At 42.8% G+C, this 16,245-nt stretch overlaps 1 non-coding gene across 1 annotated transcript; it reads right to left on the reverse strand.

Annotated features, from left to right (window-relative positions):
* Positions 1-413: 413 nt before the first annotated feature.
* On the reverse strand, positions 414-486 carry trnat-ugu (transfer RNA threonine (anticodon UGU)). The gene has a single exon. It is a non-coding gene; the product is annotated as a tRNA-Thr (tRNA).
* Between the last annotated feature and the right edge of the window lie 15,759 nt (positions 487-16,245).

Consider the following 16,245-nt stretch of genomic DNA (forward strand, 5'->3'; position numbering starts at 1 on the left):
ACTCATCCAGAGTGACATATAGTTAGTTTATTCATCCTAAAATACCTAGGTGGGTCAACCACATCAGTCATAGTAAGTACATGTTTCCTCAAAGTAGCTTCTAGCAAAGTTGGTGGCAAGTACACATGCTAGTTCATGATAGGCACACTTTGGGGGGGGGGGGGTCAGGACAGAGAGAGCTTTGATTGGGCTGAGCAGAGAGCTGCCCTGATAGGTGGCCAAAAAAGTAGGAGGCAGAACGGAGTACTTGGGTAGGGTTTGAGCATAGCTTGAAGATAGGAAGGGTTAGTTCCTCTTGCTGCTCCATAGTGGATGAGAGTTTCGACTACATTTACATTTACATTTATGTCATTTAGCAGACGCTCTTATCCAGAGTGACTTACAAATTGGAAAGTTCATACATATTCATCCTGGTCCCCCCGTGGGGAATGAACCCACAACCCTGGCGTTACAAGCGCCATGCTCTACCAACTGAGCCACACGGGACTACGACCCAGTGGAGTGTGCGGAGGAGCAGGGTGACATAGGAGAACGTGGGAAGGTTGAACGCCAGGCGGGCTGCAGCGTTCTGGATAAGTTGCAGCGGTTTGATGGCACAATCGGAGATCCCAGACAACAGTGAGTTACATTAGTCCAGATGGGAGATGACAAGTTTATGAAAAGGACCTGCGCCGCTTCCTGTGTAAGGTAAGGTCATACTCTACGGATGTTGAAGAGCATTAACCTGCAGGAGCGAGTCACTGATGTTTGCAGAGAATGACAGGGTGGTGTCCAGGGTCACGCTAAGGTTCTTTGCAATCTGGGATGGGTTCACCGTGTAGTTGTCCACCGTGATTGAGAAGTCTTGGAGTGGCAGACTTTCCAAGGGATGCTAAAAAGAGACCAGGGTTTGTAAAAGTTGAGTGCATAATAACCAGCGTGAGTATGCCAACATATGAGTCTTAGTCCTACACTAACTATTCTYTAAAGGCCTAATTTCTGGCAAGGTTATGAAGACAGGCAAAATAACAACTAATAGGCTATTTTTACTCTCCCTTTTCTTTACAGGCCGTAGCCTCCAAACAAGTTGGGACAAGGAAGGCGAACATCACGATCATGGATGTTGAGTTTGTTAGGGACTGAACCACAGTCGGCATACTATTGGGGAGGGAGGTTAACCTCCACCCTATCACCATAGGTCACTCCGTCTTTTTGTATTACAATCTCTACATAAACTATGCCCCAGCCTCCATGCTGATACCTACTCCCTGTCCTGTGCTTTTTATCCCTTTCAGGCTACGTGTACATAGACTCTCTTTCTCCCACACTCTCTCTCCCTACTCCGCTCCCGCCACACAATCAGGCTAATCAGGGTAATCTCACTTTTAATTCGCTTCCCATTAACCTTCTGCTATCATTTGTTTTACCATTACCCAGGAGCCTTAATTGATTTCTGAACTAAATTGGAGTTTATTTCCAAATCATGGCTGAGATATCCCCAGTTAATTAGAAGGTTTTGAATCTTTCCATCGCAACAGACAAGTGTCAAGTTTCTGTCAGAACCAGTACAGTATGGAAAGAAGAGGGAGGAGTCAGGATAGGGGGGAGAGGAGGAGATGGGTTGTTGGACAGCTACAACGTTAATGGCAATATCAACTTTAATGTCCTGAAATACATTTTCAAATAATATCTTGAATTTTATTAGGTTTATATTACAGCGTGTTGGTGAATTAATCAACAACCAATTGTAGCGGTAGGAAAAGTAGCTGTGTGCATTACTTTCCTGAAGCAATTTCATATGAGGAGTTTATTATGCTTTATTTTACACTCGAGGGAATCCATCGGAAAGGAGAAGATATGACACCTCCGTGAACAATGACCTATGTAAATATTAAAGTGTCTTATCCAACATGTGGGAATTGGAACCTATCATGATAAAAGCCTTGCTGTTTTATCATTTGACTCAAAGATGACAGGTTTGACTACTCAAAAGCATTAGCACTTACGGTATAGGTTCACGCAACAAAGAAGGTAATTACAAGTTGACTGAAGGGACTTGACATTTTTTCACTTCCTCGTATTCCTCTCACCAAACAACAAAGTAGAACAGAGAAAGTTTGAGAGAAAAAAAGACTGCATAAAAATAATCCCCTTTTCCAATGACAGCAGAGGCTTAATAAAGAGTGTAAATATTGGTATCTAGCAGAGCCCGTTTAAATCCAKCAAAACAAAGAGGCTATCGATTACCAATTTACACCCCGGGCGGCTGCTGTGCAACACAGAGATAATTATACATTGCGTGAGGCTTTGTATAACCAATGGATCTCACAATTGTAGCCTTCATTCTAGATTTGGATGAGGATATTGGCATGTAAATAGAATATGAAAGACAGACCAGTACAGTTCTGCCTCCCTATCACGCCTTCTAGGTGTAGCCTATACCAGGTTTTCCCAAATTCGGTCCTGGGCCCCCCATGGGTGCACCTTTTGGTTTTTGCCCCAGCACTACACAGCTGATTCAAATAACCAGGACTGAGTTTGGGAAACCTTGGCCAATACAACATGCATTGATCCAGGGGCTGCAGACCGTTTCATCCACACTACGAGTATGGACAGGAGCGTCCTGCTGTCTTTGTTTCACCTCCTTTGACTTCTTGCTATTGACTTTTAAGCAAGCCAGCTTGTGTTGCATAGAAGTAGGGGTGACGTTTCCCTTAGTTGCTGATCTTGGGTCAGTAGAGCATTTTCCTCACTAATGTTTAAGGTAAGGATTGAGGGAGGTGAAGATAATCCTAGAACTTTACCTAGGGGAAACTTCACCCCAGAGCTTTTTTGGACTACGGGGAGAGCAACTTTGAATGAGCATACCCGTTTTCAAGAACAGAAGTTTAATAATTAGGCACGAAGGCAAGAGGCAATGTAAAATAAACCCACTGAAGGCACCAACCCCTGCAAGTTTATCCAAAAAAGCCATTCATTCCCTCATAGGCTTTGTACTACGAACCATGGCGGAGTTGGTGCCTACAAAAATATACTSTTACTATTTCTCTCTATAGGAAAGAGGGGACGACACAATACTATGCTGATGTTTGTATTCATTCTCACTATGCCTGTAGAATAGGAAATTAAGTGAATTATATTGTGCTTACTGGAGGAAGTTAAACAAGCATTCAGACCAGCCTTCCTGATTGAACCTTTGAACTAAATGTGGTGTTATCACACAACTAGTTTACCCAACTCGTTTGTGATCACGGCAGCCATGTTAGCAAGATGGCCTGAATATATTAAGCTCAACGAGCAGACCGGCTCTGGGAGTGAGGGAAGGGAAAGCGGCGCATTTTAAAAATTCAGAGGACTCATGATTATAAATGAGGTCTTTCACCGCGGTAGGCTGAGGTGTTAATGCAGTGTGATCACAGGGTGGGAGGGGGGGGGGGGGCATGAGAAGCCGAACGAAACAAATTAAGTCTGTGGGAGTGGTGGAAAGCAAGTTGAGTGTCACTTAGAGAGAGATCCCACCATCTGTATGTACAATAGACAGGTACACCGAGCATAGCTAAGTGTTTTCCAGGTCATGAGATTCACCAAGAGTAGTACCATAAGCCGCTGTAATGGAACACTATGGGTTCTATTATAGAGGACAAGGATAAATGAAGCACGTCAGGAAAGGAAACACTATATGCAACAAACATGGGACTTCTATACTGTTTGGTTGTAGCTGAGTTGGTTTTGGCATGACGTGGGAAGCCAGGTTGGAAATGATAGTGGTTTTGCATAACGTGTGGGAATATCCCACAGCCAGAAATGTTATGTTGAGGTATAAGTACATAGCCTACTTCACACAAGCCATAATCAGGGACATAGCTACTAGTACAAATGTATCTTCTCTCATGAAATAATATAGAAGAGGAGAGCCGAACAAGCTTTTTTTACTTACACACACACACACACACACTGAACAAGCTTTTTTTACTTACACACACACACACACACACACACACACACACACACTGAACAAGCTGTCGGTTAAAGAATCTATAACAGAATCCGAACACATTCTATTAGGTGTCTGAACAATTTCATCATTAGCTTAGCAGTAATTAGGTATTGCAGTAATGGAGACGGCCGAGATAACTCTTCTTTCCCCATTAGCGGAGAGAGTGGTAATATTTCCAGTGGTAATATTTTCATTGGGCCTTTACTCTACTGAAAACTCACTGAACTGGATGAGAGGGACGTGTTAAAGGTACAGAGACTAGCTTAGAGCTAAGATAAGAGACAACTAGAGAGTATATTACATCAATACGAATTGGGGCTATCTAACACACTTTGGTTAGGAAGGGAAGTATCCAATATGTAATATCTTGTTATTACATAGTTGAATGCCTCATATGGTTATAAAGTATTCACATTATGTTTAGTTAAGTTTATTAGGATCCCCATTAGTTATTGCACATGCAGCAGCTCCTTTTCCTGGTGTCCGAATGTTAGTATATGGTTCTTACAGAGTTGCATACATGGTTTTAATCCATAATGTAAATACATACAGGATAAAGACATGTTAGTTACTTTCTATGCGTTATAGATTGTAATTGATTGCTGTACTCCCTTTAATGAGTGCACAATATACTCAAGATGTAACCTGTTAAGATGATGCTTTGTACATAGAGCAAGGCACGTGGCATCGCTAAGAGACAACTTGTTTATTGACAATGAGAGAGGTGTGAAATATTAGTTTGATGACACGCCATGAGAGACAGTGAGTGGATGAGAGAGCAAATGACATGTGATTGTCAAACGAATGGCAAAGTGTGCTGGTGGAATGTAGATTGACTGACCGGTCTCTATCTTCCTCTTTCTTCCATGATGGCTCTCATTTGTAATGGCTCCACAAGGACCTTGTTACCTACCAAGCCTGCCAAAAGCTTAATGCACACGGGAATAGTCACTGTGAAATGAAACACCTCTGAGAATGACAATGGAACAGCTATCAAAGTAGCCAGAATAGAAAATGACCACTGTCGACATGTTCAGCGGCTGTAATGATAGATGACATTCTTTTACTTAGTAAATAATATCATGAGTTGAAATCCACATTTCCGTCAAATCAGAAACTGACTTGGACAACTATCGGACTAACTATAACTCCAATTCATTTGATAAGAATGGAAATGCAATTGACATGCATTCTGTATTACGTTTTGTGTGGTTTACCAATGTTGAAAATCTATGACAAAGGAATTGTAACAGGTCTAGGGCCAGCACAGTAAAGCCACAGAGGCCTGGTTTGTATAGCCACCTCCGGCAGAATCCTGATCCCAGAACAGAGACCACAAGCACTCTTGGAGCAGCTTGATTAGAGTGGCCCTTCAACGCCTGCGACTAACAATTGCCAAAATGTCATTGATAATTCTGGGCAGACACAAAAAGGTGGTTTCAACATTGAACAATTGCATTCAGTATATAAAATTAAATGTGTTTGTTTTCTTCCCTGTAGTCTCGAAATTGTGGATGCTTATCTCCCGACTATTAGGACAAAAACCTACCACTGTACCTAACTGGCAAAGCTTTTGTTTACCTTGTGTGTTTGACTGAGATAAGCTCGATCAATCCGCTCATTTGAAGTACACACCAAAGGGTACCTACCATTCAGCAGTTAGCATTGGCTTTTCTCTTCAGCACTCCATTGCAGAGGAGAAACACATTTTTGGCCACGATAAAGGTCAACTGTTTTCGATTGTGAGAGAAAGCAAAGTATGTTCAGAGCAGGAAATAACGTTTTTGTAGCGAWTCCTCTATGAAAAGAGGTCAAATTAACAACTTGACGAATTGTGAGGAACATCTTTTTGAAAGGTTTAGATGGAAAGAATCTCTTTCCAGGTCCAAACTCAGTCTGATCCCCGTCTTTTGGCAATATTAACATTGTTCCTGCAAAATAGACTCCTTTCCACAGTGTATGGCAAAAACATACATTGCATTCGGAAAGTATTCAGACCCTTTACTTTTTCCACATTTTGTTACGTTATAGACATATTCTAAAATTGATTAAATTGCCCCCCCCCCAATCAATCTACACACAATACCCCATAATGAAAAGCCAAAACACACAAATATCACATTTACACAAACATTCAGACCATTTTCTCAGTACTTTGTTGAAGCACCTTTGGCAGGGATTACAGCCTCGAGTCTTCTTGGGTATGAGGCTACAAGCTTGACACACCTGTATTTGGGGAGTTTCTCCAGTTCTTCTCTGCAGAGCCTCTCAAGCTCTGTCAGGATGGATGGGGAGTGTCGCTGCACTGCTATTTTCAGGTCTCTCCAGAGATGTTTGATCGGGTTCAAGTCCGGGCTTTGGCTGGGCCACTCAAGGACTCAAACTCAATTTTGAGTTTCATAGCGAAGGGTCTGGATACTTATGTAAATAAGATATGTTTTTCATTTTTTAAATAAATTCGCAAAAATGTATATCAACCTATTTTTGATTTCTCATTATTAAATATTGTGTGTAGATTGAGGACCTTTTTTCCCCATCCATTTTAGAATATGTCCGTAACGTAACAAATTGTGGAAAAYGTCAAGGGGTCTGACTACTTTTCGAATGCTCTGTATTACTGAGCAACCAGGTTTCTTAGAAATGTATTATGTAGAAGAGACATGCCTGTCTGACATGTTTAGTAAGGCACAATGTCAATTCTATTCTTTACATTTCTATTTGCTAAGTTCAGTAGCTAGAGTAAATTGCACCCCAGCATTCCCATTTTCTAATTATGCTGATTAGGATGAAGAGTCCCAGTTAAACGTGAACTCGTCGAATCAATAATAAAAACCAATTTGAGACGAGCAAAGACAAACTATGATGGATGCAAACACCCACTCAATGGATACCTCATTTACTCAACTCAGAAACGTTCTCCAACTTTCATCCAGCTTGGTCATATTCATAAGGTCAGAATTAACAGTTCCTTTGAGCTTTCTGCCTCTGGACTGCAGCCATTTTGTTCCCTGAGGTTGACATGGTTAATTTCCTGGGGTCGCGGCCTAAGCTCCAAATCAGGCCCTGCCTGACCTGACTGCTGCGCTATGTGGGGTCTCTTGGCCACGTAACACTCGGCTGGAACGGGTCGACATTGCAGGCTACAGTAATTAGCTGGTATATCAAAGCTTTCCAGGGGTTTGTGTGGTTGTGTATTGGAGCACACAGCTTTTGTGTCATGTGTGTGTGTGCACCACTGTGCTTGGGTGTACCACTGTGTTTGTGTGTGCGTGTAGGGGAAAGGCATCTGGCAAAGGAAAGACAGGAGTTTGAGAGGAATTCCTAACAAGCATAGACTGTAAAAAGAATGGACAAAGCCATAGGTCATGTGACACCACTCATTCCTATGTGAAGACTCAATAGCCCATGGAGCCCAAATGAAGTTGGTTAAGATGGTGTCTCATGGATACATAACATGTCCAGTTTGAGCTGCTCTAGAATGTGATGTTGCAGGCTAGCTCAGTGCTGCCCCCTCTTATTAAGTAACTCAAGTTGAAGGCCGACAGGGGTACTGTAGGCTCCCATTAGGAGCTAAATTATCCTTATTAACTTCCTCTGTGTGCGATTTAAAAAATATATATGTTCAATGACATACACTACCATTCAAAAGTTTGGAGTCAATTACTTTAGTGTCTAGTTTGAGAAACAGACGCCTCACAAATCCTCTACTGGCAGCTTCATTAATTAAACAGTACCCACAAAACACCAGTCTCAACATCAACAATGAAGAGGAGACTCCGGGATGCCGGCCTTCTAGGCAGAGTTACAAAGTAAAAGCCATATCTCAGATTGGCCAATAAAAAGAAAAGATTAAGATGGGTAAAAGAACACAGACACTGGACAGATTGGAAAAAAGTGTTATAGGCAGACACATCTAAGTTTGAGGTGTTCGAATCACATAGAAGAACATTCGTGAAACGCAGAAAAAATGTAAAGATGCTGCAGTGTTTGTCGCCATCTGTCAACCATGGTGGAGGCAATGTGATGGTCTGGGGGAACTTTGGTGGTGGTAAAGTGGGWGATTTGTACAGGGTAAAAGGGATCTTGAAGAAGGAAGGCTATCACTCCATTTTGCAACGCCATGCCATACCCTCTGAGTGTCTAGTTTGAGAAACAGACACCTCACAAGTCCTCAACTGGCAGCTGGACGCCGCTTAATTGGAGCCAATTTCCTCCTACAACAGGACAATGACCCAAAGCACAGCTCCAAACTATGCAATAACTATTTAGGGAAGAAGGAGTCAGCTGGTATTCTATCTATAATGGAGTGGCCAGCACAGTCACCGGATCTCAACCCTATTGAGCTGTTGTGGGAGCAGCTTGACCGTACGGTACATAGAATCCAATCCAATTTGTGGGAGGAAGCATGGGGGTGAAATCTCTTCAGATCACCTCAACAAATTGACAACTAGAATGCCAAAGGTCTGCAATTGCTGCAAATGGAGGATTATTTGACGAAAGCAAAGTGTGAAGGACAATTAAAAATCATTATTTATAACCTTGTCAGCATCTTGACTATTTTTCCTATTCATTTTGTAACTCATTTCATGTATATTTTCATGGAAAACAAGGACATTTCTAAGTGACCCCAAACTTTTGAACGGTAGTGTACATCTGGTGTATTGGAAGCAATTATTGGTACCATGATTGTCTTAAATATATTTATATCTATATATTTACACCTAATTAACCATGAAAATTGCTCTTTTTTCATTGCCTATAATGGGGGATCCTGTTTTCTGCAAGCAATGCCTCGTAGTACCACTGTTGGCCATGAACTTCCGTGGCTTCAATGGGAGGGGGCAGTTGTTCTCCCCTGGTAACACACAATCCCAGAACCCCTATACTTCCACACTCACCGGAAACATCCCCACCATCGCTTTCTGCCTAACAGCAAAATCCCTATCATTAGTTATCCTGAAACTTTTATGACTGGGGGCAGTTGAATGCTCAGAGCTCATGTAAGAAGCAGGATAGTGGGAACCTTATGAAAGGATTTAGAGAAAAGGAGACCAATGTTGGCCCTCAACAGGGGCCTTCTTCAATATTCTCAATACTTGCCTTTTTTGACTCTGCACCTCCTCGGAGGCTAAGGGAGTTACGGTGAAAGTCAATAAGAGATGCATATGTAATTTGTCGGTACAACCCCCATACAGTAGGCTACCTCATCTGCAATAAAAACCTGGATAAAGCAGAGACACCCTCATGGGAAACCATTAAAACACCCTCCGTAATAGCTCTCCCTTTGCCCGGTGCACGACTGCAATTTAAAGGCACAGTAAAGGCCATGGCACTCGAAAGGTTAATTCAACAAGCCATGTTATGTTCAGTCCTGCTCGGTTCAGTGTGGCATGGGTTAAAAAATGACCTGTAATTCGTTTAATGGTGTTCGAGAATGAGTTACGCAGAATAGTAACTACGACAGCAGCAGTTTATTAAGCACCTAAATGACGAGACCCGGAGTCAATCTCTCGGGTGTGCATTGCGTTAACCCTTTAGCCCCAAGATTAATCATACATCACAACAATGACACGGATGACAGTCACGTCTGGACCAGTCATATATCCAGGCTTAGCCAAGTGGGAAAAATGTCCTCGCATTTTCCATTAAGAATAAAACACCAGACAAAAAAGGGGGCATGAATACGGGGGACGAGGATTTAATTGGCTGGGTTGATGGCGGAGCACAGCAGTCGGAAGCGTACGAGGCATAGATCCGCCGCTCGGCGAGACTCCCAGGTGAGAACACTACTCGAGAACATTTTAAGTCTCAGAGCAATTTACTGTAAACGGAGTGAGCACGGATAACGGATGACTTACTGTCTCCTTCTCAGACACCTATTAGCTTGCATCCCTCTCTCTCCCTTTCCCCCCTCATTGTAACACAAGCTAGTTGAAGATAATTAGACCACATTGTGAGAGACAGAGACCCATTCACCACAAATCCCTAGCACAAACTTGGGGGATGTACTCACCCCCCCCCCCCTCCCCTTTCCTTCTCTAGGACACTTGTTTGTTATTTATTTTTCCAGATAAAAATAAGACCATGTACAGGGTTCGTTCCAATCCCATATTTACAATGTGCTGGGAAACTAGAGTAAGATTTAATTTGTGTTGTAGCTAACCGTAGGCATGGAATACAAATTCACTATCCAGTTTCCCAATGGCTTTCCCCTCTATCTTATATACATACATAATTTAAATAAGTATTGAGTCTTTCTGAGTATGTTTCTAAGAGCTTTGAACACCTGGATTGTACAATATTGGCACATTATTATTCTTCAAGCTCTGTCAAGTTTGTTGATCAATTATAATTGGATGCATTTTACCGCCGTATCATACTGTGCTATGATTGGTTAAGACCACCCAGATGGTTAGGTCATGGTCAGTTTGATCCTGGTTGGCGATACGTGAACATGGCAGTTATAGCTAGCTAATAAAGAGCTACGTTAAGAAATATCCTGTAGTACTGTATTTTATTATTTTGTACAAAGTGTGCAAAACAAGACATGGTGTCAGAGTAAAAGTACTTTTGAATGTTGGGTCTGAGGTAACGCTGGACAAAGCTATCGACATAGCCAGATCTCACGAGCTAGCACAGGCTCAGATGAAAACCATTTTGCGCGGCAGCACGAGCGCATCACGTGAACAAGCAGTGCACGCAGCCAGGCAGACATCAAAGCACACCTCCAGTGCACAGAGAGCGCGTTTTAGAACAGAGAGAGACATAACTCCAAAACAGAGCGACACAGACTCAAAACGCCCCAAAACATGTGGATATTGTGGATACAAAGTGCATGGCGAACAAGGAAATTGCCCAGCTAAAGGAAAACAGTGTACTAAATGTGGTAAATGGAATCACTTTGCAAAAGTGTGCAGAACTTACCGTGGTAAAACAGTACACACAGTGAGTGAAGATGAAATGTCAATCAAAGAGTCAAATGCTGATGAACTGTTTATTGATTCAGTGACACAGAAAAGTCAAATATCAGAGACAGAGCAAGCCTTTGCTGACATTGAGATAGGAACACAAGGCACAAAGCTAAAGTTCAAACTAGACACTGGTGCACAAGTAAACATTATTCCTCTGAATAAGTACCGCAGCTTGACATCTGAGTGCGAACTACAGCCCACCACGCGCAGACTGACTGGTTATGGTGGTGAACAGCTCCCAGTAAAAGGCACATGCACTTTCAAATGCAAATACAAGGAAATGTTGTTGGACTTTTATGTTGTTGACACTAGAGCACCTGCAGTGCTAGGTCTTAAAGCATGTTTATACATGGACCTCATCAAGCTAGTTTTATCAGTGACAGCACCAGTAGAGACAGACAATGTACTGGAGGAGTTTGCTGATGTTTTTACAGGAATATGAGTATTCCCAGGAGAATGTACCATTCACCTTGACCCAGACGCAATCCTTGTGGTCTACCCACCGAGAAAGATTCCCCTTGCTCTCCGTGCCCGTCTGAAGAAAGAGTTGGAGAGCATGGAACAATCTGACATAGTCACCAAGGTTACAGAACCGACTGACTGGGTAAACGCGTTAGTGGTGGTGGAGAAACCACTCACAGGCAAGCTCCGAGTATGTCTCGACCCAAGAGACTTGAACAAGGCTATCAAACGCCCCCATTATCCTTTACCGATGCTAGATGGCATCACACACAAGCTAGCGGGAGCACACTACTTCAGTGTCATGGACGCTAGATCAGGCTACTGGGCTATCAAGCTCACAGAAGAGTCATCTAAGCTCACAACATTCAACACACCGTTTGGACGCTACAGGTTCCGTCGCCTGCCTTTTGGGATTATCTCAGCCCAAGACGAGTTTCAGCGAAAGATCGACGAAGTGTTACGAAGGCCTCGACGGAGTTGTGGCAATTGTGGATGACATCCTTGTCTATGGTTGAACCAAAGAGGAGCACGACCGAAACTCTGTGCGATGCTGCAAAGGTCCCGCGAGAGAGGAGTCTGGCTCAACTCCGAGAAGAGCACAGTCGGCGCTACAGAGGTCAGCTACTTCGGATATCTTCTTACAGCGACTGGAATCAAGCCAGATCCACAGAAGATCTTAGCCATAAAAGAAATGGAGCCACCAAAGAACCGTGCAGAGCTGGAAACAGTGCTTGGCATGGTCAACTACTTAGCCAAGTTCGCACCCAGCCTCTCCAATGCTAATGCACCCCTGCGTCAACTGCTAAAGCAGTCCAGTGAGTTTCTCTGGGACAAGCAACACAACATTGCTTTCCAGAATGTGAAATACTTGATCACGAGAGAACCAAGACCAGTCCCTGCCTACTATGACCCTGACAAAGAGCTCAGACTCCAAGTAGACACGTCGAAGTATGGACTAGGTGCAGTGCTACTGCAAGAAGGAAAGCCCATCGGCTACGCTTCCAAATCTCTCACAGACTGTGAAATCAACTATGCTCAAATCGAAAAGGAGCTCTACYCCATTCTGTTCGGATGTAAACGTTTCRATCAGTACATATATGGACGACAAGTCATTGTGGAATCCGACCACAAGCCCCTTGAGTCAATTATGAAGAAACCACTAGCCGCAGCCCCGCCAAGGCTACAGAGAATGATCCTTCAACTACAAAATACGACTTCACAATCACTCACTGTCCAGGCAAAGACATCCCTGTCGCAGACACACTCTCCAGGAAGTGTCTTACCTATAAGGACAGCAGCCTCAGTGAAGGCATGGACATGCAAGTGCACACAATGTACAGCAACTTACCAGTTAGTGACCCAAAACTGAAGGAGATCCAAGCAGAAACAGAAAAGGACTCGCAACTCGCACAGCTGAGGAAAGTCATACAGGATGGATGGCCTGAGGAGAGGAGAAAATGCCCTCAGAGCGTCTCAGAATCCTGGAACCATCGTGATGAACTATCACAGATCAACGGAATAATTTTCAAAGGAGAGAATATTATTATTCCTACCAGTCTCAGAGAAGAGATTTTGACAAAGATCCATGCTGGACACATGGGCATGGAAAAGTGCAAACAGAGAGCACGGGACATTTTGTTTTGGCCCGGAATGTGCAAACAAATAGAGGACATTGTTGGTAAATGTGCCATATGTCTTGAACGARGCCCCTCAAACACCAAAGAGKCAATGTTACCTCACTGTATCCCAGACCGACCCTGGCAGGTCGTGGCAACCYATCTGTTTACCTGGAACAACGAGGACTACATCGTAACAGTGGACTACTACAGCAGATACTTCGAACTCGACAAGCTTCACAGCACCACATCTGCAGCTGTGATACACAAGCTGAAAGCAGCCTTTGCCAGGCATTGCATTGTAGAGACTTTAATATCTGACAATGGGCCCTGTTACAAATCAAATGAGTTTGAATCCTTCACAAAGGCATGGGAGTTCACACATGTCACCACAAGCCCGCATTACCCTCAAAGTAATGGCCTTGCTGAAAAATKTGTGCAGATTGCTAAATCACTCATGGATAAAGCAAAAGCAGACAAGAGAGACCCCTACCTCAGTCTCCTTGAATACCGCAACACTCCAGTTGACACTTCAAATCACCAGCCCAGCTGTTGATGAGCCGCAGACTTCGCTCAAGCCTTCCCAGCACCAATGAACAACAAGGAAATGCATGGACAACGTGCACAGAGACAACAACAAAAGCGATACTACGACAGGTCAGCTAGACCACTGCCACCACTGATCGACGGAGAGTCAGTTAGAATCCAAGAGCATGGCCTCTGGAAGCCAGCAGTCATCATCCAGCCAGCTGACACTGAACGTTCATATCACGTCCGCACCGCAGAAGGAGCGGTGTACCGCCGCAATCGTCGTCACCTACTGAACACAACAACACACTGATGAGATGAACTGTTCTCCTGAAAGAGAACGTGATGGACTAAACACACACACAGCACAGCATACACCATACTTACCTGCAACACCACAAGAGCTGTTGACTGACACAGAAGCATGCTCAGCATCATATTGCACAAGGTCTGGAAGAGAGGTCAAGCCCAGAGCTGTCCTAGACCTGTGAAATGTCAAAGGGTGTAGGCGGATCGCTGCCCTAAAAGAGTTCCAGACTGTAAATTGTTATAGAAAGTTCACTTGAAATGCTTTGGTATTGTATTTGTTTGAAATGTTAAGATGTATTTCTACTGTGAAAGCTGAGTTGCTGAGAATCCCTTGTTCGAAAAGTAACAGTATGTTGGATCATTGTTTCAGAGTCTATGTTGATTCAGTTGGTGTAGTATGCAATATAAATGGTTACTTACCTTGAGTTCAAACTGCAGAGCATGTTTTCAAAAGAAACACTTAGAATATGTAAACATTATATTTTGTTTTAAAAGAAGGGGGATATGTGTAAACATACTGAATTATAATTGGATGCATTTTACCGCCGTATCATACTGTGCTATGATTGGTTAAGACCACCCAGATGGTTAGGTCATGGTCAGTTTGATCCTGGTTGGCGATACGTGAACATGCCAGTTATAGCTAGCTAACAAAGAGCTACGTTAAGAAATATCCTGTAGTACTGCATTTTATTATTTTGTACAAAGTGTGCAAAACAAGACAAGTCTTGCCATATATTTTCAAGCCGATTTGAGTGAAAAATGTAACTAGGCCACTCAGGAACATTCAATGTTGTCTTGGTAAGCAACTCCAGTGTATATTTGGCCTTGTGTTATTGTCCTGATGAAAGGTTTTAAATTCACCGTTGGCCTCATGGTGAAATCCCTGAGTGGTTCGCTTCCTCTCCAGCAACTGAGTTCGGAAGGACGCCTGTATCTTTGTAGTAACTGGGTGTATTGATACACCATCCAAAGTATAATTAATAACTTCACCATGCTCAAAGGGACATTCAATGTCTGTTTTTTTACTCATCTACCAATAGGTGCCCTTCTTTGTGAAGCAGACCTCCTTGGTCTTTGTGGTTGATTCTGTTTTGAAATTCACTGCTCTGCTGAGGGACCTTACAATTATCTGCATGTGTGGGGGACAGAGATAAGGTAGTCTTTCAAAAATAATGTTAAACACTTAACACAGTGAGTCCATGCAACTTCTTATGGCTGGGGGCAGTATTGAGTAGCTTGGATGAATAAGGTGCCCAGAGTAGGGCCTGCTACTCAGGCCTGCTACTCAGGCCCAGAAGCTAAGATATGCATACTATTAGTAGATTTCAATAGAACATACTCAGAGGTTTCTCAAACTGTTTGAATGATGTCTGTGAGTATAACAGAACTCATATGGCAGGCGAAACCCCGAGGACAAACCATCCAGGATAAAAAATAAAATTGAGGTCACTCTCTTTTCAATGGGTTTTCTATGGGGATCTATATTTCTAGGCACCCTATCGCTTCCACTTGAACAGTCTTTAGAAATTGGATGATGTTTTTCCTTTGAGAAATAAAGAACTAGGGCTGTTCAGAACGAGGGTCGAGTCTAGTGTACTGTTGTGGTTGGGGTGCGTGACCTGAAAGCTCGCTCCACTTTGTTTTTATCTGCTATTGAACGCAGTTTATCCCATCTTAAATGTTATCGATTATTTATGTTAAWAAATACCTAAAGTTGTATTAGGAAAGGTGTTTGAAATGTTTGGAACAAGTTTACAAGTAACTTATTAGATATTTTGTAGTCATGTTGTGCGAGTTGGAACCGGTGTTTTTCTGGATCAAATGCACCAAATAAATGGACATTTTGGAGATATAACGACGGAATTAATCGAAGAAAAGGACCATTTGTGATGTTTATGGGACATATTGGAGTGCCAACGAAAGAAGATCTTAAAAAAGGTACGGCATGAATTATATCGTTATTTCTGCATTTTGTGTCGCGCCTGGCGGGTTGAAATATGAATGTCATGTGTTCGTTTGGTGGGGTGCTATCCTCAGATAATCGCATGGTTTGCTTTCGCCGTAAAGCCTTTTTGAAATCTGACACGTTGGCTGGATTAACAACAAGTGTAGCTTTAGTTTGGTGTATTAAGCTGAAAGTTTAATATTTATAGTCATTTATTTGAATTTGGCGCTCTGCCATTTCACCGGATGTTGTCGAGGGGTTCCGCTAGCGGAACGTCTAGACGTAACAAGTTATCACCAATCACAGATTATTCTCTCAGCGTCTCTTTTTTCTAATTTAATACTTTTTTCTCTTCAGATGMGGGGTGCACTTTTGTGTTTCCCATGTACAGGTGTTTCACTGGATTCGTTTTTTCAGAATGCTGACTTGCTTGAC

Source organism: Salvelinus sp. IW2-2015, linkage group LG10 (assembly GCF_002910315.2).
Source record: "Salvelinus sp. IW2-2015 linkage group LG10, ASM291031v2, whole genome shotgun sequence".
Taxonomy (NCBI): domain Eukaryota; kingdom Metazoa; phylum Chordata; class Actinopteri; order Salmoniformes; family Salmonidae; genus Salvelinus; species Salvelinus sp. IW2-2015.